The sequence below is a fragment of the Plecotus auritus genome, assembly GCF_963455305.1.
Source record: "Plecotus auritus genome assembly, chromosome: 1".
NCBI classification, from domain to species: Eukaryota; Metazoa; Chordata; class Mammalia; order Chiroptera; family Vespertilionidae; genus Plecotus; species Plecotus auritus.
In genome coordinates this window covers 21,495,698-21,518,536 of record NC_137770.1, presented here as the reverse complement: position 1 = coordinate 21,518,536, position 22,839 = coordinate 21,495,698, and the positions used below count along the sequence as shown (strand labels likewise).

Genomic DNA, 22,839 nt, shown 5'->3' with positions numbered 1-22,839 from the left:
CTTCCCAGGATGTGGGTTCAAGTAAGTTTTTTTTAGGAGGGTACAGTGATGACATACTCTCCTAGCCCCTGAGAATCTGACATATCTTTACCTCACCTAAACACATTAATGACAATTTTGCTGAGTATAGAATTTTTTTTGGGGGGATGGTAGATTTCTTGCAGAAGATATATGAAAACTATCACCATTGAAAGGGCCAGTAATAAAGCTTTAGGCTAGGCCTTGGATTTCCACAGTCTTTAAGGGGAAGAGAATCTGCCTAAGAACAGGATGTTAGTTGAGGGATTGTGTCAAATGAAAAAATTGAATGGATGATCATCCACAAAATTATCCTCTGATATAAGCATGCAGAAAGTGGCAATGCCAGCTGTGGCAGCTGCTGCCTCTGTGCCCTCCTCATTCACTTCCACAAAAGACTTGTGGACAATTTTTGATATAAAAAGATCTTTGGCTCTTGACATGCCAGACAGATTAGCCTTGCTATTAAAGAGATCCTCTACACCCAGGCTGGCCAGGTGAGAGATTAAGTTGTAGCTCTCTTCCAGCTTGAACCTGGGCAGGTGGACATTGACTTCAATGGAACTCAGATTCTCAGGTTTGGTCCATTCGTGCAATTTTCCCAAAATCAATTGTTCTCCCATCTTCTTCAGCAGGATGTCATCTGGCAGAAGGATGACCATACTGAGCTCCCTGCCTTGGTAAGGCAGCTACAGCACTCAATGTAGCCATATGAAAATTTGTTCTTCTGATACATCATTTTCTTATTCAATCTGAAAGGTGTATCGGTTGTGGCCTTTTTACTGAATTTCTCCTGCCAATTTCCTTTGAAATAGATGGCATTAACTAGCACGAGTTTAGTCATGTTATCAACCACTAGAGGCCCGGTGCACGAAATTCATGCACTGGGGCAGTTCCCTCAGCCCAGCCTGCAACCTGCGGGCCTAAACCAGCAGTTGGACATCCCTCTCACAATCTGGGACTGCTGGCTCCTAACCACTTGCCTTCCTACCTGCCTGATTGCCCCTTAACTGCCCCCTTGCCAGCCTGGTCACCCCCTAACTGCTCCCATGCCAGCCTGGTTGCCCTTAACTGCCCCCCTGCCTGCCTGGTCACTCCCTAACTGCCCCCATGCTGGCCTGGTCACCCCCTAACTGTCCAGAAGGAAGTCGGACATCCAGAAGATGTCTGGTCAACCCAGTCTAATTAGCATATTACCCTTTTATTAGTATAGACTAGTGGTCCGGTGCACAACATTTGTGAATGGAGGGGGGTTCCCTCAGCCCAGCATGCACCCTCTCCAATCAGGGACATCCCTCTCGCAATCTGGGACCACTGGCTCCTAACAACTCACCTGCCTGCCTGCCTGATTGCCCCTAACTGCCCTCCCCTGCTAGCCTGAACTCACCCCAAACTGCTTTCCCCTACTGGCTTGATCTCGCCCCCAACTGCCTCTGCCTGCCTGATCACCCCTAACTTCCCTCCCCTGCCGGCCTGATCTCGCCCCCAACTGCTCTCCTCTGCCGGCCAATTTGGTTCTGGTTAGTTAGTTTCTATGCCAGTCAGTGTCAAAAGCTCTGCCTCCTAGGCAGCCATTGGATCCTCACAGTTGACCCAGATTTGGTTCTGATTGGTCAGTTTCTATGCCAGTCAACATCAAAAGCTCCACCTCCTAGGCAGCCATTGACTCCTCACACCACCCAGATTCCATTCTGATTGGTCGATTTCTATGCCAGTCAGTGTCTCTGGGCCAATCAACAGGGCCTGATCAGAAAGGCAGGGCTGATCAAAAGACCCAGTGGAGGCCTGGAGAGAAATGGAGGCACGGCTACTGGTCCAGCCTGGAGAGAAAAAGAGAGGCAAGTGCTAATCAACAGCTGCCACACAGGCTATGGATCAGACCCTGCTTCTCTCTTCAGGCCTCTCTCTGGGCCTGATTCGCAGCCCCCTCAGCAGTCAGTGCTGGGTCACCACGCCTGCAGCTGCAGCAGTCAGCGCTGGGTTGCCACCGGTTGGTTGAACCTCTGGTCGTGACAGACCCAAGGTTTTTATATATTAGGACTAGATGCCTGGTGCACGAAATTCATGCACTGGGGGGCAGTCACTCAGTCCAGCCTGCCTCCTCTCACAGTCTGGGAGCCCTCAGGGGATGTCCTACTGACAACTTAGGCCTGCCTCTGCTGGGAGGCGACTGGGATGATCAGGGGAAGGCACCACCCCCATCACCTTGCTGCTGTTGCCACTGCTGGCCACTGCAGCCGCCAAGGTGTTTTCATCAACGTGGACTACAGTCCCTTCACCATGAAAAAAATGACAACTTTCTTTAGGCATTTTCAAGATGTCTCTTTCATAGGATATGACATTTCTTTCTTTCTTTTTTTTATCCTCACATGAGGATATTTTCCATTGATTTTTTAGAGAGTGTGGGAGAGAGAGGGAAAGACAGAAACATCAGTGTGAGAGGGACACTTTGATTGGTTGCCTCCTGCATGAGCCCTGACCTGGGCCCTGGCCAAGGAGAAGCCTGCAATCTAGGTACATGCCCTTGATCAGAATCGAACCCAGATCCTGCAGTCTGCAGGCTGAGGCTCTATCCACTGAGCCAAACTGGCTAGGACAAGATCTAACATTTCTTAGGCCCTCCAGCAGCAGACCTTTGTTTTTTCCTCCAGGAGTGTGGTGGAAAAACCCTAGATCACCTTCTTGGATTCTTATTACCCAAGTTACCAAGAACACTGAGAGTGGCATACAGGAAGCTTATCCAATGAGCAGTCAGAAAAGGGGTTTCCTCTGCAGCTCATGTGCAGAGGCAGGACTGCTGGTGCGTGGCGGCTGGGAGGCCCCCCTGTCTCCACTCCAGGCCTGCTCAAACTGCCACGGCATCCATGGCTTGCCTCACCCCACACACAGTCCCCTCCCACCCACTTACACGTGCAGCCTCCTCCTGAGTGGTTGTGATGATACAGCGTCCCATACAATTTGCATATTACCTCTTTATATATATAGATACTCCATATCAGTACATGCATCATTTCTATTCCACACCACAAGCATGAGCTAAGTATTATTTTCCCTTTTTGTAGAATAGATATCTAAGACACAGACAAGATTAATAACTTTAAGGTTATATAATTAGTGACTGAAATTAGGTTCACACCCAACTCTCTCTCCAATGTCTATGTGATTTTTCTGCCACACCATTCAGATTCAATTAAGTTTAGATGACCTCAATGGGCATAAAACTTGTAAAAGGAATACAATTGAGCTAGATATGAAACAGCATCCCCCCCTCTCTGAGCCTACCTTGTATCCTCTTTCTTTGCTCAAAAATTGGAAGTACTCCAAGGTTACTACTAAATTGATGGGTATAGTACTTCTAAAGACCCCTGGAAGACCTCTCTTTTCTTCTCCCAAATATGACAATTATCTAATTAGGACAAATATGAAGTAACTAGCTATATCACACCTTGAAAATCAAGAGAAATTTGGTCAAGATATAGTTTTCTCCTATGTCATAAGTACCATGTCATCCTAGAAACTAAACCCATACATATAATGATCCAACTCTACTGAACTGGATCTATGGTTTGTGGAGGCAGCAGAAAAATAATATGCAGCAGCTCTTGTTCACTGACAAGAAAAGTAGTTATTCAAAATGGTAAGGACATGGAAAAAAATCCTTTAATGCTGTTGTGTTTAGTTTGAATTAAACAGTGTTTTAAAATTATTGGAATTTGTGGCCAATATATAAAAGTTTGAACTTTTAAATAAAAATCTACATTTATGGTTTCTTTTTAAAAAATATGAAGGTCTCATCACACCAGACTCACATTCCTGCATGAAAACTATCTGCTCAGGCTGACTAGCAGCATGGATAACCAGTGCCTCCAACTGTAGACCAGTGAATTTGGAATATACAACACATGTGGAGTAAATATCAAAAATATAGGAATTTAGAGCTGCAAAGGATCTTAGCAAAATTCAACCAGCTTCTAAACTTAAAATAAGAAAACTAGACCAGAAAGGTGATTATTATTGTAGCTGGTTACATACAACAAGCAGCTAGGTATTCTGACTACTCAAGCCACCAGCCTGTTTATTGACAAATTTCATAATGCAATAAGGACCTCTGATGAAATTATACTATTTGGTACTTAAAACTGAGGTGTATTTCAAAACACCTATCTGTTGTTTCCATGTTCCCTTGACCTCTTCCCTCTTCTTTATTTGCATTAGCACATTGCCTTATTGAATGAAAAATAAATTCTTTGAGAAAGGGATGCCAATTTATTTGAGTGACAATATGTCAACATAGCTCTGAAAATAGGACACTGTGCAAGGTCTAGCTTGTATAAACAAAACTGTTGGTCCTATATTAACCTTACTATAAATATACATTATTTTGTTCATTTATTCAACAAATATTTATTGAGCATCTACCATGTTCAAGGACTGTATTGGGCATTCACTGGGGATAAACAGAATAAACAAGGCAAATAAGATCTCTGCCTTCATAGTTATAAATTAGCAGTACCGTCTGTAACAGAATCTCTAACAGTTAATAATCCAAATATGTGTTTCTCCAAATTTAAAGACAGAATTTATTTATAGTAGTTCATAGAGAGAGTATATATAACACACAGAATCCATGACTTTTAAAGTTCAGTATTATTAGTGTCAAATTAGAATCATAGACTCAAATAAAGGTAATGAATTAATGGATTGAATGACAAAACAAGTTATCTGGAACTAGGTAAAAACATTAACTTTTAATAATTCACATTTCTAACCAATAATTTGATTCTTTGCTTGAAGCTGAATTTTAAGGTATACCTATGATGCAAGAATGTATTAGACAAAAATGTTTCCAATTACTCATCAAGTCATAGAGTAATTACCTTCTAAATATGCATGTTGAATCAGAGATGTCACTGCAGTTGGTGGCAGATGTAGCAAGAATTAACTATTTTTCTCTTTATTTCTCAGGGAACAATCATCTCTCTACAAGATTTAGTCCAATAAACATGTATTGAGCAATAACTATGAATCAGGCATATTTATCACTGGGAGGATAGAAAGATGACTCTACCATATTTACTTTTTTATATTAAACATTAGAGATGGAGATTGAGGGAAATAGAAAATAGGTAATGCTTAGTTAGCTACATGTTATTTTGTTTCAAAAAAGAGAAAATAAATGTAATAGGTATCCAAAAATTGGAAGAAACAAATGAGTTAGAGGATCCCAGGCATAATTCAAGGGGACAATGAGTCTTGAGGATTAGGTAGTAACTACAGAGTCAAAAAGGAGGAGGGAATCTCAGGGCACTGCAAGATTGAAACCTCAATGAGGGTGGATAACCAAATTCTTTTTATTTTAGAAATTAACCCCCAACTAGACCCCCAAAGGGAAATGAAGGCTGGCTAGAATATTAATTTTTGTTTTTAAAAGGTGAAAAAGAGGTTAGCAAGAAAAATTTTTAAAGGGGAGAAGGGAACTTCTGTGACTTATTTAGCTAAACTATATGGCTAGTTGTAAGCACTAAAATGATGTCATCAGTAAGCCATCTTTCCCAGCTCTGCTTTTCTTTATGTTCACTCCCTAACTCCAGCAAACACTGAAATCTTCTTTCTTGTCCCCACCCATACATGCATTACCTGATCCAGTTTATTAGGCAATTATTATACTTAGTCAATACTTAAGTAATAATATATATGAATTTAGTAGATAACCTCTTTTTTATTGTTTAAAACCAAAAATTTTAAGGAAAAGACCAAATAGAATGTATTTTGTATGTAACAGCTTGCATACTACCTTTCACAAAGCAAATGATCAATATGTGCCAGATGCATTGAAATTATATCAAATCAATCTTAAGTAAGTTGGTTAAGGTCTTATATTCTAGGTAAGGATTAAAAATGATAATTCATAATATAGATATTGGGGCAAAAAGAAGAGATGGTGACAGATTGCATACAAATATGAAGATATAGTAATTATTTCTAGTTCTTTCAAGGTTTATAGTTTAAAAATTAGGAATGATTTAGATTCATTAAAATAGCAACATGTGATAGGATAATCAAATTGTGGAAATAGATAAATTCTACTTTGGACACCTTGAGCTTTAATAGTTGATAAAATATTTAAGTTGTTAGTTTATACTAACAAATGTCCATTGGAAATAGAAAGCAGATGAGAGTGTAGGTCTGGAGATATCGATTTGGGATTCACTGTCAGTAGCATAAAATTAATGATAATCATCATTAGAATGGATAACATTCTATAGGAATGAAAAGCAGCAAGTCCTGCTTTCAATAATAGAATTGGTTATATATTCCAAAAAATTCTTCTATGCCAAACTCTAAGAAATTCTGGATAATATAAGACAAAATAGACTGTAAAATGTATAGATTATAAACAAAGAAAGTAAGAGAAATTCACAGGTAGAAGAGGAAGAAGAAGGAGGAGGAGGGGGAGGAGGAGGAGGAGGAGGAAGAGGAGGAGGAGGAGGAGGAGGAGGAGGAGGAGGAGAAGGAGAGAACTTGAAACTGAGTATAAACAACTATTGAAATCACAACTGGCCAGGGTCATCTCCTGACAGCAGGCATCTATATGGTTAGATTTTAATGGTCAGTACCATGTAAGATGGTTATTTACTTTGGATCACAGTAATAAGTCAAATAAGAAGAGAGATGGGTTACTGAAGAGGATTCCCACAATAAAAATATTAGGCAGAAAAAAATTTCATCCACTGGGAAAGGGAACAGTAGAGGAACCAGTTTGCCTTGGGTCTTCATTGAAAGGAAAAATGATCCTTTCCTGGAAATTTATAATTAAAAGCCTGCCCTCACATGGGTTAGGGACTTGAACACTTATGTTTGCATTCTAGTAAACTGCAAGCAAAATTAGTTTTTAAGGGCTTTCAGGTTATTATTTGCCCAGGACATCTGGCAGAAGAAAACACTGGTCCTGTTGAGAGAAACAATCCTTTCAACTTAGATTCCTCAGAATCTCTATAAATTAATATCACCCAAAAGGAAGAATGTAATATAAAATTATCAAAAACACAGGTAAACAATGCCCTAGCAACAAGAGTCAGATAAACTAAAGAATGTACTTTATGGAAAAAGAAACTCATCTTATGAGGTAGGCCTGGTATTCAAGAAGGACTGGTAAGCAAATAAATTGGTCAATATGTAAGTATATAGAAATGAACAATGTCTGTGTATAAAATGATAGTAATTTGAAAAAGATAGAACTAAAATGTTGCACAAAAATAACGTCAGCATGTGTGAAATATTTATTGAGAAAATTATAAAACTTTATTGAAAATCACTAAAGAATATTTAAATAAATGGAAAGATATGCCATGTTCATGAATAGGCAGATGCAATAGCATGTAGATGACAAGTATCCCATAAAATAATCTATGTTCAACAAAATTCCAATTACAGTGTTAAAATATATTCTTTCTAGGAACTTGGCAAACTGATTCTAAAATTTATATGAAAAATGAAAGTGTCAAAAAATAACCAAGATGCTGCCTAGGAAGAAAAGTATGTGTGATGAAAGTAAAAGGAGGAATTTGTAATAATAAAGCTTATTATGAAACTATAGCATTAGTTTCAAAATATATGAAAATAACATTTTTATAGGCCAAAACCAAGCATTGCTAACCTCTTATGGTTTAATAATAAAGATATAGTATAGTACTGATTTAGAGAAACACAAATAGAAAATCCAGAATAGAGAGCATAGTGATAGCCCCATGCATGTATGGAAACTTGTCAGAACTGACATTATAGAGCATTGGAAGATGAGGGATTAAAGATGCTGCAACAATTATCTGATAGGAAGGTAAAGCCAATTTAGATTTCTTATCTAATGTCATAAACAAAATTAGTTCTAGATAGATAAAACACATACTTATGAAAAAGAATTATTAAAACTGCTACAAGAAAATATAGGCGAATGTCTTTACAAATATGTTTTTCCCTTGTATTGTAATAGAATTTTCTGAAAGGCACATGGCTTGTAGTATAAAGAGTGCATTTTCTAAGCTTCTTTGCAGGTAGGATACTCTTGTGACAAAAATCCTGGTCAATGGTATATAAGTAGAAATGCCCATAAAATAGTTTCTAAGACTCTCCTTAAAAGATGAGGGTCTTATCTACCCTTCTGCCTTGGATATGGGTATACACCATGAGGGTGGAGCAGAAAGCTAGAAGGAGCCTAGATCTCTAAGAACTGCATGGAACCAGTCTTCCATACCTGCTGAAAATTCCCTTCCTTAGGCCTTTCACATGAGGGAGAAAAATAAGCTTCTGTCTTATTTAAGTCATTATTCATTTCGGTCTCTGCGCCTCACAGGCAAACCTAATGCTCACTATAACTAGTGCAATTTGCAATGACATTTCCTCTCTTCCTATTTCATAAAGACTACAAGAGATAAAACTGAATACATAGGAATAATCGTATAGAAATATCTACTTCTAATAGACTAAATAGGATGAGGGAACACTAAAGGAGAAGAAGCTGTAAGAGCTAGAAGTGCCAAATGCTGTGAAATACAGAATGAGGACAGAAAAAAAAAATTACCTCTGGACTTGTCTAGATTAGAAGGTCACCGGTGACTTTAAAGGACTGTTTCCAAAGAGTGACTAAGAAGCCAGTGAAGCAACTCAGCACTCAAGGGATTATTGCCACTTGCATGTTACTTGGAGGCCTCCCAGCTCCACACAAAACCAGCATACAAACACTTTTGGTGTTTCTGGGCTACAGGTGTAACTAGATGTACCTGAATCATTAGGGAACAGAAATAGCCCTTACCCTGAGTAATTTCTAGATGCCTTTTTCATGGCACACCCAGTAGGAACATGCTTATTGTCTTCTACTGGTCACTAGGATGGAGCTTGTCAATTCAATTGGGGTTCAACCTATCTCTCTCTTTAATTATATGAAGGGGATTATTTTTTTCCTCTAGGGTTTAGAAGGTAACCATTTTATGTCATGGGATGAACTACATAGATGACTATTAATAATACATTTATAGATGCAAATGTTGACCAGTACTATAAAATGACAAATATAGAGGTATAACTGAAATATGAACCCGACATCAATCACCAATCTGTGTGGAAGCCCTGAGCACCAGAACAAGGGAAGAAGTAGATGCAGACCAAAACTTTGAACTTTCCAAAATATGATTAGGCATTTCTTGATGTACCCAAGGGAGGTGCTTTTAACAACCATGCAGAAACTGAAAATACATATGCCAAAAGAAATTTTTCCATAAGGAATAGTGGTAAATAATTAATTTAAAGGATTTCTGTCATTACAACATATACCTATACTTATGCATTCTTAATGTATAATAGGGAGCACACTTAAATGGATAGAGTCAATAGTGGAGTTGAAAAAAAAATTGGTGTTGGGTTTGGTGGAGGAAAAAGCAGCTATTACAAAAGCAAATGAGGTTTGTCTTAATAGAAGGATGATAGTTGTAAATGTGGGATTCGATTCTCCTAGCACCATCAGAGAGTGGAAATTCCTAGAATTTCCCTTAGGATTTTCTTTATTTTAAAGAAACTTTACTATGTCAAACATTTGCAATGCAATCGTTCTCCCATTAGAATTAGTAGAGTCCCTAAACCTAAAACAGTTAAAATAACAAAGGTAAACTGTGAAGCATAGATGAGCATAAACAAAAAGCAATGAAAATTTAGTGACTGATGCAGATAAATAACCTTCTGCAGCACTAAGCAGAGATGCCGCCTCCTATAGGAGTGGCCTGTGAGGATTCCTAGGGCTGTCATCTGCACCTATGTTCATAATTTACCTAAATTGCCTCATATGTGTCATCTAAAATGCATAAATTGAGATTTTTGCTGGAATTAAATAGAGTTTATTAACTATATAATCCACTTCATCCTATCTCATTTCCATGCTCACTGTATTCAGGTTAAAGTTGTTAACTTTTCTGAAGAGTGATAGAAAATATGAAAGTGATGACAAAAGCAGGTGAGGAAAGAGAGGTTTACCTTTGTTATTTTAACTGTTTTAGGTTTAGGGACTCTACTAATTCTAATGGGAGAACGATTGCATTGCAAATGTTTGACATAGTAAAGTTTCTTTAAAATAAAGAAAATCCTAAGGGAAATTCTAGGAATTTCCACTCTCTGATGGTGCTAGGAGAATCGAATCCCACATTTACATTCCCACATTCTCTGGGTCCAAGCTCCCTGGTTTGGGCCAGTTAACATGACAACAATTTATCAAGAAGTATCTGGGATCTCTGTCACTACTGTAGAAGACCTAGGCAGCTGTAAGACCCATAATTGTCCCCCCTGGATATTTAAGCTACAAGGTAAAATTGATCCCAACTGTAGCAGAGCTCTAACCAGCCTTGGTTCCCAAAGGTAGACCCCTTGAATTCCCAATGGCTAGATGTGCAAATTCACCTAGGACATATCATTAACTTCATAATAACAGACCTTGCATCTTCCTTATTAAAAGTTTTCAAGTTTTTGCGCTAGTGTATATTGTGGATTTATTTTATGCCTCATGACTAGCATATCTTCCTTTTATCTATTGCACAAATCTAGGACATAGCAGTTGACTAAGATGACTAAGCCACAGTGAATCTTAACCTATGTGAAAATTGGAAAAGCATTCTGAATGCTTTTGCAAAATGCCCAGTACAATGTATTATACTTAAGAATTTTATTAAAAAATTTCCTGGAATCTTGAAGGGCTCAACACTCTCTAGAAGACAAATATACATATATATATATATATATAGATTTCAGAGAGGAAGGGAAAGGGAGAGGGAGAGAGAGATAGAAACATTAATGATGAGAGAGAATCATTGATTGGCTGCTTCCTACATGCCCACTCCCCCCTCACTGCCTAGAGATTGAGCCTGCAACCTGGGTATGTGTCCTGACCAGGAACTGAACTATGTCTTCCTGGTTCATAGCTCGATGCTCAACCACTGAGCCATTGAGGCTGGGTGACTTCCTTATTTTTAAAATACTCTTGTCTATGTTGTTTTTTTTTTCTACTCCAGTTTCTTCTAAAGTACAGTCTAGATGGAGTTAAATGGCAAAACTTCAAGGTTTAAGGTTCAGTACATTTGGAGATTAAATCTGGTACATTAGATATTATCATGATTAGATTTTTCACTTGCCAACTAGAATGCAAACACTCATAGTATGGAAAACCATATCTTATACCATCCTATCTAATAAAAGAGTAATATGCAAATTAACCATCACTCTGCTACACCACAAGCCACACCCACAAGCCATGCCCACCAGCCAATCAGGAGTGAATATGCAAATAAACCCAACCAAGATGTCTATGGCCACAGAGAGCAGGAGGGAGGCTTGGGTTTCCCCGGCAATGGAGGAAGCCAAGCTTTCCGCCTGCCCTTCCCGGCCTAGGCCTCCACTCAAGGCTACAAAGTTTCAATGATAGAAGATACATAAACCCAAACAGAAATGGCGGCAGCCACAGAGCTAGAAAGAGCAGGAGGCTAGGGTTGCCCCCAGGGATGGAGGAAGCCAAGCTTTCCACACACCCTGGCCAGCCCAGGCCTCACTTAAGGCTACGAAGTTTCAATTATAGAAGATAAAAAAATCCCAATAGAAATGGCTGCCACCACAGCTCCACTCCAGGCTACAAAGTTTCAAATGTAGAAGATAAATAAACCCCAGATACCAGGGCCTCCACTTGGGTTGCCAGGGGGCATGATCGGCCTGCAAACCACCACAGGCCCCTCGCCCAGGCTACCCCACGCCCCAAGGGAACCCCCACCCTGATCTGGGACACCCTGCAGGGCAAACCAGCTGGCCCCCACCCATGCACCAGGCCTCTATCCTATCTAATAAAAGAGTAATATGCAAACTGACCATCACTCCAACACACAAGGTGGCTGCCCCAATGTGATCAAAGATCCTGCCCCCATGTGGACACAAGATGGCCACCACAAGATGGCCAGCAGGGGAGGGCAGTTGGGAGGGACCAGGCCTACAAGGGAGGGCAGTTGTGGGCGATCAAGCCTGCAGGAAAGGGAAGTTAGGGGTGACCCGGCTGGCAGAGAAGGGAAGTTGGGGGTGACTGGGTCTGCAGGGAAGGGCAGTTGGGGGGGACTCAGGCCTGCAGGGGAGGGCAGTTAGGGATGACCAGGCCTGCAGGGGAGGGCAGTTAGGGTGACCAGGCCTGCAGGGGAAGGCAGTTAGGGGCAAACAGGCTGGCAGGGGAGCAGTTAGGCATCAATCAGGCTGGCAGGGGAGTGGTTAGGGGGTGATCAGGCTGGCAGGCAGAAGCACTTTAGGGCAATCAGGAAGGCAGGCAGGCGAGCAGTTGGGAGCCAGCAGTCCTGGATTGTGAGAGGGATGTCCGACTGCCCATTTAGGCCCGATTCCACCGGGATCGGGCCTAAATGGGCAGTCGGACATCCCTCGAGGGGTCCCAGATGGAGAGGGTGCAGGCTGGGCTAAGGGACACCACCCCCCTCCCCCCCCCCCCGTGCACGAATTTTGTGCACCAGGCCTCTAGTTTGTATATATACCCATATACACACTGATTGTAGTGTTTTGGTGGCTAGTGCTTTCTTTATGATTTAACTAGAGGCCCGGTGCATGAATTCGTGCATGGGTGGGGTCCCTCAGCCTGGCTGGCAATCGGGGCTGATTGGGGCCATCTTGCCCAGTCCTGATTGGGGCCAACAGGGCCAGCCAGCAGGGGGGAGGGACCACAGGAGCTTGTCCAGCCACAGGAGGTTGGCTGTGGGAGTGCACCACCAGAGGGCAGCTCCTGCATTGAGCATCTGCCCCCTGATGGTAGTGCACAACATAGCTACCAGCCAATTGTCCAGTCATAATGGTTGCTTAGGCTTTTATGCATATAGATAGGTGGTAAAAACATTGATTGGTGATTGAACTTTAAATCTCTGCTCACCCCAGAGAGTGAAAAATACAAAGAAATATAAAACATAGTTTCTATCCTCAGTTCTCTCAACTTTTATTGAATTGAATTCTCCTTTCTAAGCATGATGAACATATTTGGTCTTATCTGGTCTCTTGAATCACAATTCATGGGCACTTAATATTGACTTACTAAGTGGAAAATAGGCCATCTTCTTCCCTATTTAAATTGTGCCCCTCCTCCTAACTCAAGTTTTTTTTAACTCTACAAAGTCTCTTCTGACAGCTCTATCTATAGAGTCCCTTCTTTCTCTGAACTTTTTCTTATTTGCTGTCATATCACTTAATGAGGTGTTCTTGTATCTTTACTTAACCTTTATTATTAGGGAAGTTAAAAATACTGGTCACTCAAAGGATCTGAATAGGCATTTTTCCAAGGAAGACATACAGATGGCCAATAGGCATATGAAAATATGTAAAACACCACTAATTATTAGGAAAATGCAAGTCAAAACCACAATGACATATCACCTCACATCTGTTAAGATGGCTATGATAAAAAAGACAATAAATAACAAGTGTTGGACAGGAAGTGGATAAAGAGGAACTCTTGTACACTGTTGTGGAATTATAAATTGGTATAGCTACTATGAAAAACAGTAAGGAGTTTCATTTAAAAAATTAAATATAAAACTACCAAATGATCTAGCAATTCCTCTTCTGGGTATTTATTAAAAAATATGAGAACACTAATCTACACTAATAAAAGAGAGACATGCAAATTGACCATCACTCTGCTACACCACCAGCCAATCAGGAGCGAGTATGCAAATTAGCCCAACAAAGATGGTGGTCGCATGGAGCTGGAGCGAGCAGGAGGTTTGGGTTGCCCTTGACAATAGAGGAAGCTAAGCTTCCCGCCTGCCCTGGCCGGCCCTGGCCTCTGCTCAAGACTGCAAAGTTTCAATTATAGAAGATAAATAAATCCCAGATACCTGCTTTCAGCCAGCCCTGGCCTCCGCTCAAGGAGGCACTGAAAAAAAAAAAAAAAGAAAAAAAGGAGGGGCTGGGAGCCTGGATCACCGGGGGGCGTGGCCAGCCTGAAAACAGCTATCAGCCCATCACCAAGGCTGGCCACGCCCCCCCAGTGGGGACCCTCACCCCATGGGGGCATGGCCAGCCTGAAAACCACCACAGGACCCTCTCCCAGGGCGCCCCATGCCCCAAGGGAACCCCCAACCTGACCCAGGACACCATTCAGGTCAAACCAACTGGCCCCCACCCATGCACCAGGCCTCTATATATACTAATAAAAGGGTAATATGCTAATTAGAATGGGAGACCATCAGGAGACCTTCCAGACATTCTTCTGGACAAAGCCATGGTGGCAGGGTTGAGGTAGAGGCAGTTAGAGGCCAAGAAGGGAGGGCAGTTGTGGGTGATCAGGTTGGCAGGGGCTGGGGCCATTGGGGATAAGCAGAGCAGCAGGGGGGCCAGTTGGGGGCGAGCAGGCCATCAGTGGGGGTCAGTTGGAGGTGATCAGGACAGCAGGGGGGGCAGTTGGGAGTGGGCAGGCTGGCAGGGGAGGCAGTTGGGGGAGAGCACACTGGCACAGGGGGCAGTTGGGGGTGACCAGGCTGACAGGGGGGCATTTGGGGGCGAGCAGGCCAGCAGCAGGGGACAGCTGGGGGAGAGCAGGCCAGCAGGTAGAGTGGTTAGGGGCAATCAGGCAGGCAGGCAGGTAGGTGAGCGGTTAGGAGCCAGCAGTCCCAGATTGTGAGAGGGATGTCCAACTGCCGGTTTAGGCCCGATCCATGTAAATTGGCAGTAGGACATAGGACATCTTTCGAGAGGTCCCAGATTGGAGAGGGTGCAGGCACCGGGCCTCTAGTTTTACATATATATATATATATATATATATATATATATATATATATATATCTCCTATCTAATAAAAGAGTAATATGCAAACTAACCATCACTTCATTACACCCACAAGCCATGCCCACAAGCCACACCCACCAGTCAATCAGGAGCAAGTATGCAAATTAACCCAACCAAGATGGCTGCGGCCATGGAGAGAGCAGGAAGGAGGCTTGGGTTTTCCCGGTGATGGAGGAAGCCAAGCTTTCCGCACACCCTGGCCAGCCCAGGCCTCCACTCCAGGCTACAAAGTTTCAATTATAGAAGATAAATAAATCCCAACAGAAATGGCTGCCACCACGGAGCCAGCAGGAGGCTCGGCTCCGCTCCAGGCTACAAAGCTTCAATTGAAGAAGATAAATAAATCCCAGATACCAGGGCCTCCACTTGGGTCGCTGGGGGGCATGGCTAGCCTGCAAACCACCACAGGCCCCTCGCCCAGGCCACCCCACAACCCAAAGGAAACCCCACCCTGATCCGGGACACCCTGCAGGGCAAACCAGCTGGCCCCACCCATGCACCAGGCCTCTATCCTATCTAATAAAAGAGTAATATGCAGATTGACCATCACTCCAACACACAAGATGGCTGCCCCCATGTGGTCAAAGATCCTGCCCCCATGTGGACACAAGATGTCTGCCACAAGATGGCCAGCAGGGGAGGGCATTTGGGAGGGACCAGGCCTGCAAGGAAGGGCAGTTGGGGGTGATCAAGCCTTTGGGGGTGGGCAGCTAGGGTGACCAGGCCAGCAGAGGAGGGAAGTTGGGGGTGACTGGGCCTGCAGGGAGGGGCAGTTGGGGGGGACCCAGCCCTGCAGGGGAGAGCAGTTGGGGGTGACCAGGCCTGCAGGGGAGGGCAGTTAGGGGGGACCAGGCCTGCATGGGAGGGAAGTTAGGGGCAAACAGGCTGGCAGGGGAGCAGTTAGGCATCAATCAGGCTGGCAAGGGAGTGGTTAGCAGGTGATCAGGCTGGCAGACAGAAGCGGTTAGGGGCAATCAGGAAGGCAGGAAGGCGAGCAGTTGGGAGCCAGCAGTCCTGGATTGTGAGAGGGATGTCCCAGATTGGAGAGGGTACAGGCTGGACTGAGGGGCACCCCCCCGAATTTCGTGTACCGGGCCTGTAGTATATATATAATCATTGAAACATTGTTAACAATAGCCAAGATATGTAAAAAACCGAAGTGTTCATCAACATAAAAGAAACTGTGGCAGAGAGAGAGAGAGAGAGAGAGAGAGAGAGAGACTACACAGCAATAAAAAGATCAAATAATTAGGGAATACAGTTAACAATGTTGTAATAACTAGGTATGGGTACTAGACTTATCGAGGGATCAGTTCAGAAGTTTTATAACTATCTAACTACTGTACTATGTGGAAGGATCTCAAAGGTATAGTGCTAAGTGAAATAAGTCAGATGGAAAAGGACAAAAAACATGATTTCACTTATATGTAGAATATAAAACAAAAAAAGTAGCAAATGAACTAATAAAACCAACCACATAGATACAGACAACAGAATGCTGGTTAGCAGAGAGGAAGGGTTTGGGGAGGATGAATGGACAAAACAGGTCAAATATATGTTAACAAAAGGAAACAACTTTTGGTGGTGAGCATGCAGTAGAGTACACAGACATTGAATTATAATGTTGTACACCTAGAATTTATATAATGTTATTAACCGATGTTACCTCAATAAAACAAAAATAATAATGGCCATGGAGTTAACTTCTGATACCTTTGTATATTCCCAGCACTTCTTGTTCTCCTTCTTCTGGCAACAGATTCTCCTCTCAAGGCAACAGAGTGGGCATGTAACACAAGTTAGTCCAGTTCAAGTCCTTCCCTGCAGGTAGGATCAAACCCTACCTGAGCCATCTTATAGATAGAATGCAAGTGAGGAGCTTGGCCCAGCCAGGTCACCCAACATAAATAAAAACAAGTCTGAACAAAAAAGCTGACTTCCCCAAAAAGAGACAAGACAAAAGACCTAGCAAGCACTGACAGTTTCTAAGTCTCTGGATCCAGTTGTCCCTGAGGCAAGTTTCCTCCCAAATATTCCCAGGCTTTGGCTATATCAGTCAATAAATTTGGGTTCTTTGTTTTGTTTTGTTAAGTTGTAGACTAATTTGAGTTTGTCACTTGCAGTGTTGACAAATCAATTATAGATTCCTTGAGGAAGTCATACCTTTCTGGGTTTAGTTTTACTGTTTTTGGTCATCCCATTGAACCTATCACCCTGCAAAGAATAGAAACTCAATCAGTAATTGTCAAAGTAATAATTATTTGTTTCTATTAAAATTCAGGAATATTATATAAGACTCTACAAGTATTAATAAAATTATTATGTGTAGGAAATCATGAGCAAGAGTCTCAAGAGATACTAATACTTTGGTTAAGTCACCTGTTTTCAGGAACAAAATGCACATATTTAACCAGGTTGCAAATATATCCTTGTCATTAACAGGCCATTACCTCTGTAAACCATTATTCAAATGCTTTATACCTTCTCACAGTGGAAAATGCTTAATATAAATGTGTTCAGATGTTGATTTTTTTCTTTCTCCATTAATGTACTGACAATTGTATAACAAAGTATATATGTATATATGTATATGTATATTTGTATATGTATATATATGTGTATATATATGTACATATACTTATACACACACATACATACATACATATTCTATGTGTGTGTGTGTGTGTGTGTGTGTGTGTGTGTGTGTATTGCTTTAACCACCTTCTTGAAAAGTTTATTTATTGCACTTAGAAAACCTGGGGTGTAAATATAACCAAGTAGAAGTTTGCTCCACAGTCTCTTTTACAGGCCCCTTTCCATGAATTCTATGTGCAACTTGTTCATGAATATGGAAAGTATCTGAAGATTTTCTTTTAACTTGTCTTGATTTCCTTGAAGACTCTGGCACACAGCATGAGATTAAAATAACCTGGCCTTGCTGGCCACTTTGCCCACAAATACCAAGGAATAAATATTAGAATGATGGATTCTCTTTCCCTTGTCAACCATGAATGTGTTCCAGCCAAGGGCAAGGTCTAGAGAGTAATTCAAAAATAAACAAATAGAACCAAAGAGTAACTTTATTCTTTTATTCAAAGTTTATTAAAATACAAGAACAAATTGTAAAAGCACACATACCACTCAGCACCAATATAATAACACTCTTTCTACTGATAGTCTCCAAAGCATTTCTGTTTCTGCAACCAAGAAGCAGAGATACACACATGCATTCTCACCACATTTACCCAGTACTCATAGCATCATGCCCCGAATATTCTCCTTGCTGGGAAGACAAAGATGGGCAGAAGCAAACGAATGTGACTACATCCAACCACTAACTGAGTCGATGACTCTTTGGTCAGTAGTTATCATTCACACACTGGTAGCCTCCACACATCCCAATCTCCCTCTTCGGGGGCCCGATTACTTGGGCCAGTGATGGAGTCTGGTGATGATGTGATGCAAAACTACAGAAAACTGGCCAACATTCCCTACCCAATATCTTTTCATGGCTTTGGTTGTACAGTACTAGATACTCATATTTTCACATCCTCCAATTCTAACACACATGAAAACCACACCCACCAGTGACATGGTCTGGAGAAGTCTTGAGAGAATTTTATTTCCCAACCCTTTCTGAGGGCTTCTTTCATTTATGTGTTTACTTGTTTGTGTTTGGGGGTGTAGGAGGAGTTTTGAGCCAAAATTATGACTTCATTAAACATTGCTTGGGTCTTCAAAGTCTCCTCAATAAATATTAAATAAACTCCCTGGAGCTCTGGTGCTGCTGCCCAATACAGGCAGCAAGCCCTGACTTGCATGAACAGTCTTGTTTGGATATCTGTACATGTTTGCTTTCTATTGGTTTAGACTCGCTGTGGAATAGAACTGGGTCTCTTAAGACTGAGGCCTTGCTTCTGGTGCTATCCAGAATGTAAGGCATTAGGAAATGGCCCTTTGGCTCATCCTAAAGTCACTCAAGCCTCCTCCAAAGGTGTGAAGTTTCTTTTAGAATTTTCCCAAATATGTAGACCAAGGTCTTCCCACCTAACAACTTCCTGACTCTCCCAGACCCTGCCCCCTTCTTTCCTAGAGGACCTCAGGATACTATCAAGAGAGTGCTGATCACCAAGCAGAAGTTGGTACTTGTGCTGCATTCTAGAAATGCACATCAAGACTGGGTTTAGCTTCTATTTTAAAAATAAAGGAGGAAGTAAAGAGGAGGTTTAAATATAACAAAAAACACTTTAGCTCTGATTTTTGGCAATATCATTTTTGTTTGTTTGTTTTTAAAGTTCCTAGAATTAAAAGGCTCATTGCTATTCTCAACTGCTGAGAGACCCAACATTGGACATTGGGAATGTTCTGAAAAGCTCTAAATGCTGGTAAAATGTTTTCATTAACTCTTCAATAGGGCAGACATCAATGTTCACATTTTTCTCTTTGCAATGGCCATGTGATTCTAATTGAGCTTATTTTTCAACCCATCAGTCAGAGGTCAGGTGGAATAAATGCCCAGCTTGATCCTCTTAGGATTTACAGAATGGGGAGTCCTGTACATCAGTGCATTCCTCTTGTTATGGACATAGCCCATAGGACATGCGGAGGCTACCTTGCATCCATCTGGGAATTTCCCCAAAGGCCTAGATACTGTCTTTCACCTGCCTCTCTGGTATTTTATGTAGCCAGTCCTCACGCATGACCTCACCATATTTCCTAATTTTTATTCAAGAGCCCAACTAGTGAAATACACTCAGGCAAAATGAAAGGCAGCAGTCTTTTCTTTTCTCCTTGATCATAGAATAGGCATTTCCTGGTTAGTGGCAGAATTTAACTAAATCAATATGCCATTTAGAAGTTGAGATTACCAAAAATCAGGGGTACATTCTATAAACAAGGTGAAGACATAGGACCAGAGATACAAAACATAAATACAAAAAGTCAGATAAGTTAATTGACAGTCACTTTAGCTACACAAAGCAAGAACAGAGGTTCTAATCTGTTTCTAAGGAGGTCAGTTACATTTTAATGTCTATATCAAACATGTCTACTTTACTGTGCAGGTATTTTATTCATGCCCAATTAAGAAAGTTATTGTTGATTCCACTAATATTTTCAAATATAAAATAAAAAAAAAAATAAAGTAAGTTTTGAATGGTTCCAAGACATAAGTCTTTCAAACACTACCTGTCTGAGAGAATCCAGAAGCTATGACAATATCTAAAATTGCTCAGAAACTATTGCAATAACAGACAAGCTAATTCAGTTTAAGAGGCTAAACTGATAGGCTCCATGTAAACACAGGGGGAAAAGATGCTTAGTTGTTAAGAAGAACAACTTAAAGTTTTACATATAAAATTTTAAATATATAAAAGTTTTGCCTTGTGAAAATAAGAACTACAGTTTTTCAAAGGAACATACTGTATACATGACAGGTTTGGTGGGGTGGGTACTGACAATCTAATAATTTCTCTGAGCCTATCAGCTAAGCATCGATTCCCCTCTACCTCAAACTATAAGTTCTCGTTAAGTTCATAAAAGATACATCACAGGAAATCATAAAAGTTTATGTTGAGATAAATAGGTTACATAAAGACTTATCATAATTCTGATAACACCAAGCCATTCTATATATTGTAGGATTCCTGAGCTTTGTCAATTCATTTTCTCCATTGGCCCCCAACAGTCTTTCTTCCAGTGACTCTTCTATGTTCTATGGAACATATCTTTTTCCCTGATATTCAGCCTATGCCTTTGTATGTCTATTTCCACTGCTTCATTTCTCCATTGGATGATCCTCAGTCAGAGGAATTGCACGTACACAACTTTCTCTTTCTTTAAAAATGTATCACAACTGGGTGATTTTTTTTTATCATCCTTCCCCCAGACAACTAGCACTAACTGCCTTCACTGAATCTCATCCCCCCACCAGCTTCTCTAACATCCTGTTCCATTATTGTACATGTAGAACAAAGGGGGGAGTTTAAGGACAACAGGGTAGGTGTGCTGTAACCAACTGATCTTTTATGTACCACAGAAATCTCAACAGCATTTTGAAGATAAAAATCAATGGGCCCACTGATAAGCCTTGATTTATAGAGTTTAACTATTTAACTCTGGAATAATCCATTTTCAATGTGATTTTTCAGAAATTTGTTACATAGTGCACATTGTCAAAATCTGCTTTGTTTCTTTGTGGGTGTGCTTTGTAGAATTTAAAATACTGAGAAGCTTAAATGTTGTTGTATAAAGAGTCAGTTAAAATGGCCTTTTAATATCAAAACAATAAACTGGCCATTGATATGATTACTATATTACTCCAATCTAAAAATAAAAATAGACTTCTGGTTTTTGCAAACACAGTTCCCACATTTTTTTCATTTCAGGAAACTAGTTTAGAAAGTTATTTTCAACTTTAGATATCTTTTTATATTAGTGTTATTTTATGATTCAATTATTAATGGAATGGTCATAAGAACCTTTGATTTTACATATAAATAAAAACATATACTGTTTGATAGTGTCCTTACATTTATGATAGAAAATTTGTAGGTCTATTACTTATGTTACTTATAGGTAAAACTATCATGTCTTCATTTTAAAGAGATTTATGGTATATATATATATATATATATATATATATATATATATTAAAATAACTTTATATTAATGTACTATAAAGGCCTTAGATTACTAGACCTTAGCTAATAGAAACAAATGAAGACCCAATTCCAAATTCAAATGTCAATGGGATTTCCATTTTACCAAATTCCATACTACTGAGGATTGCCTTATATCAAAGCCTCCAAAATTACTGATGGGAATTATCTCAAACTAATTGTCTTCCTCTATTTTGAAACTACAGAAACCATGTTTGTTTGTACTTGTCATTCATTATAGTTCACCTACTTTGAAAGAAAAACAGTGCTGTAGTTGAATGGGTAGGACACCTACCTCCCACAGCACCTGAGAGTGAATGTGTATACATATTTTGAGCCAAAGAGCTCAGCATTGATTAAACACTTCTATAAAGATCAAGAATAAATAGGGCTGGGTGGGGGGTATTGAGTGGGGCCGGGCTAGAAGGGGTCAATGGGGAAAAAAGGGGACATATGCAACACTTTCAACAATAAAGATTAAAAAAAAAAAAAGAATGAGTAGGGCCACATCACAATTGTAGAAATGGAGAGGGACAGATCAGCACTACTGGACCCATTGGTTTTACCTCACAGTGGTATGGGGTGTAATTCACCCACTGAAAATATACGCACCACAAATATGTTTCAAAAAGTAATTATTAAAAAAAAACCCTCAGAAATACAAATATTAGAGTGTGTTTTTCCCTTTCAATTCCCCTTTCTCCCTCAATCTAGGAGTATACTATGATAAATACATTGATTCCCTGTGTAGTGTATATTCTCTATGTTACTTTTAGTTGAGCTACTTCTTTTTCTGATCTTGTGTATGTTTTCATGTTTCTGTGGATAAAAAATCAGTCTCAAGGTGAAATTCTATGATGCTTCCTAATCCTTCTGCCTCCTTTTCCTAGCTAGTCAACTTGATTTTCCTCACCTGCCTTGAAAATAACTCTCAGGTTTTAGATGATCATTCTAAACCTCCAGATAGGAAACATTCTTGATATCTCTGGGATGTTTAGACTGGTATAGAGTATTACATGGCTAGAAATTAGAACATCAGAAACTAACATTTAAACACCAAGGTCCTAACCACCTGGCCTTGGTTCAAGGCACCATTGTAAATAAATATTTAATAATTTTCTAGTTGAGCCCTATCCATGCTGAAGAAAGCCTAGGCAATACCCCTTATACTAACAAGAACAGTAGCTTCTTCCCTAACATGGTAGTTATTTAGGTGAGTCTTTTCTTCAGGTCCCAAAGCATGCATCAGCTGTTGCAAACAGGGCTTCTTCCTCTCCATCTTGGGATCTTTACAGTCAGAAAAAATTTA

The 22,839-nt window shown here is 40.6% G+C and overlaps 1 pseudogene across 1 annotated transcript; it reads right to left on the bottom strand.

The window, feature by feature from the left end:
* Positions 1 to 239: 239 nt before the first annotated feature.
* Positions 240 to 22,809, bottom strand: LOC308255892 (leukocyte elastase inhibitor-like; annotated as a pseudogene). Its single transcript has 2 exons — positions 22,692 to 22,809; positions 240 to 873 (listed from the first exon to the last, which is right to left on the bottom strand). The product of its transcript is annotated as a leukocyte elastase inhibitor-like (transcript).
* Positions 22,810 to 22,839: the final 30 nt, after the last annotated feature.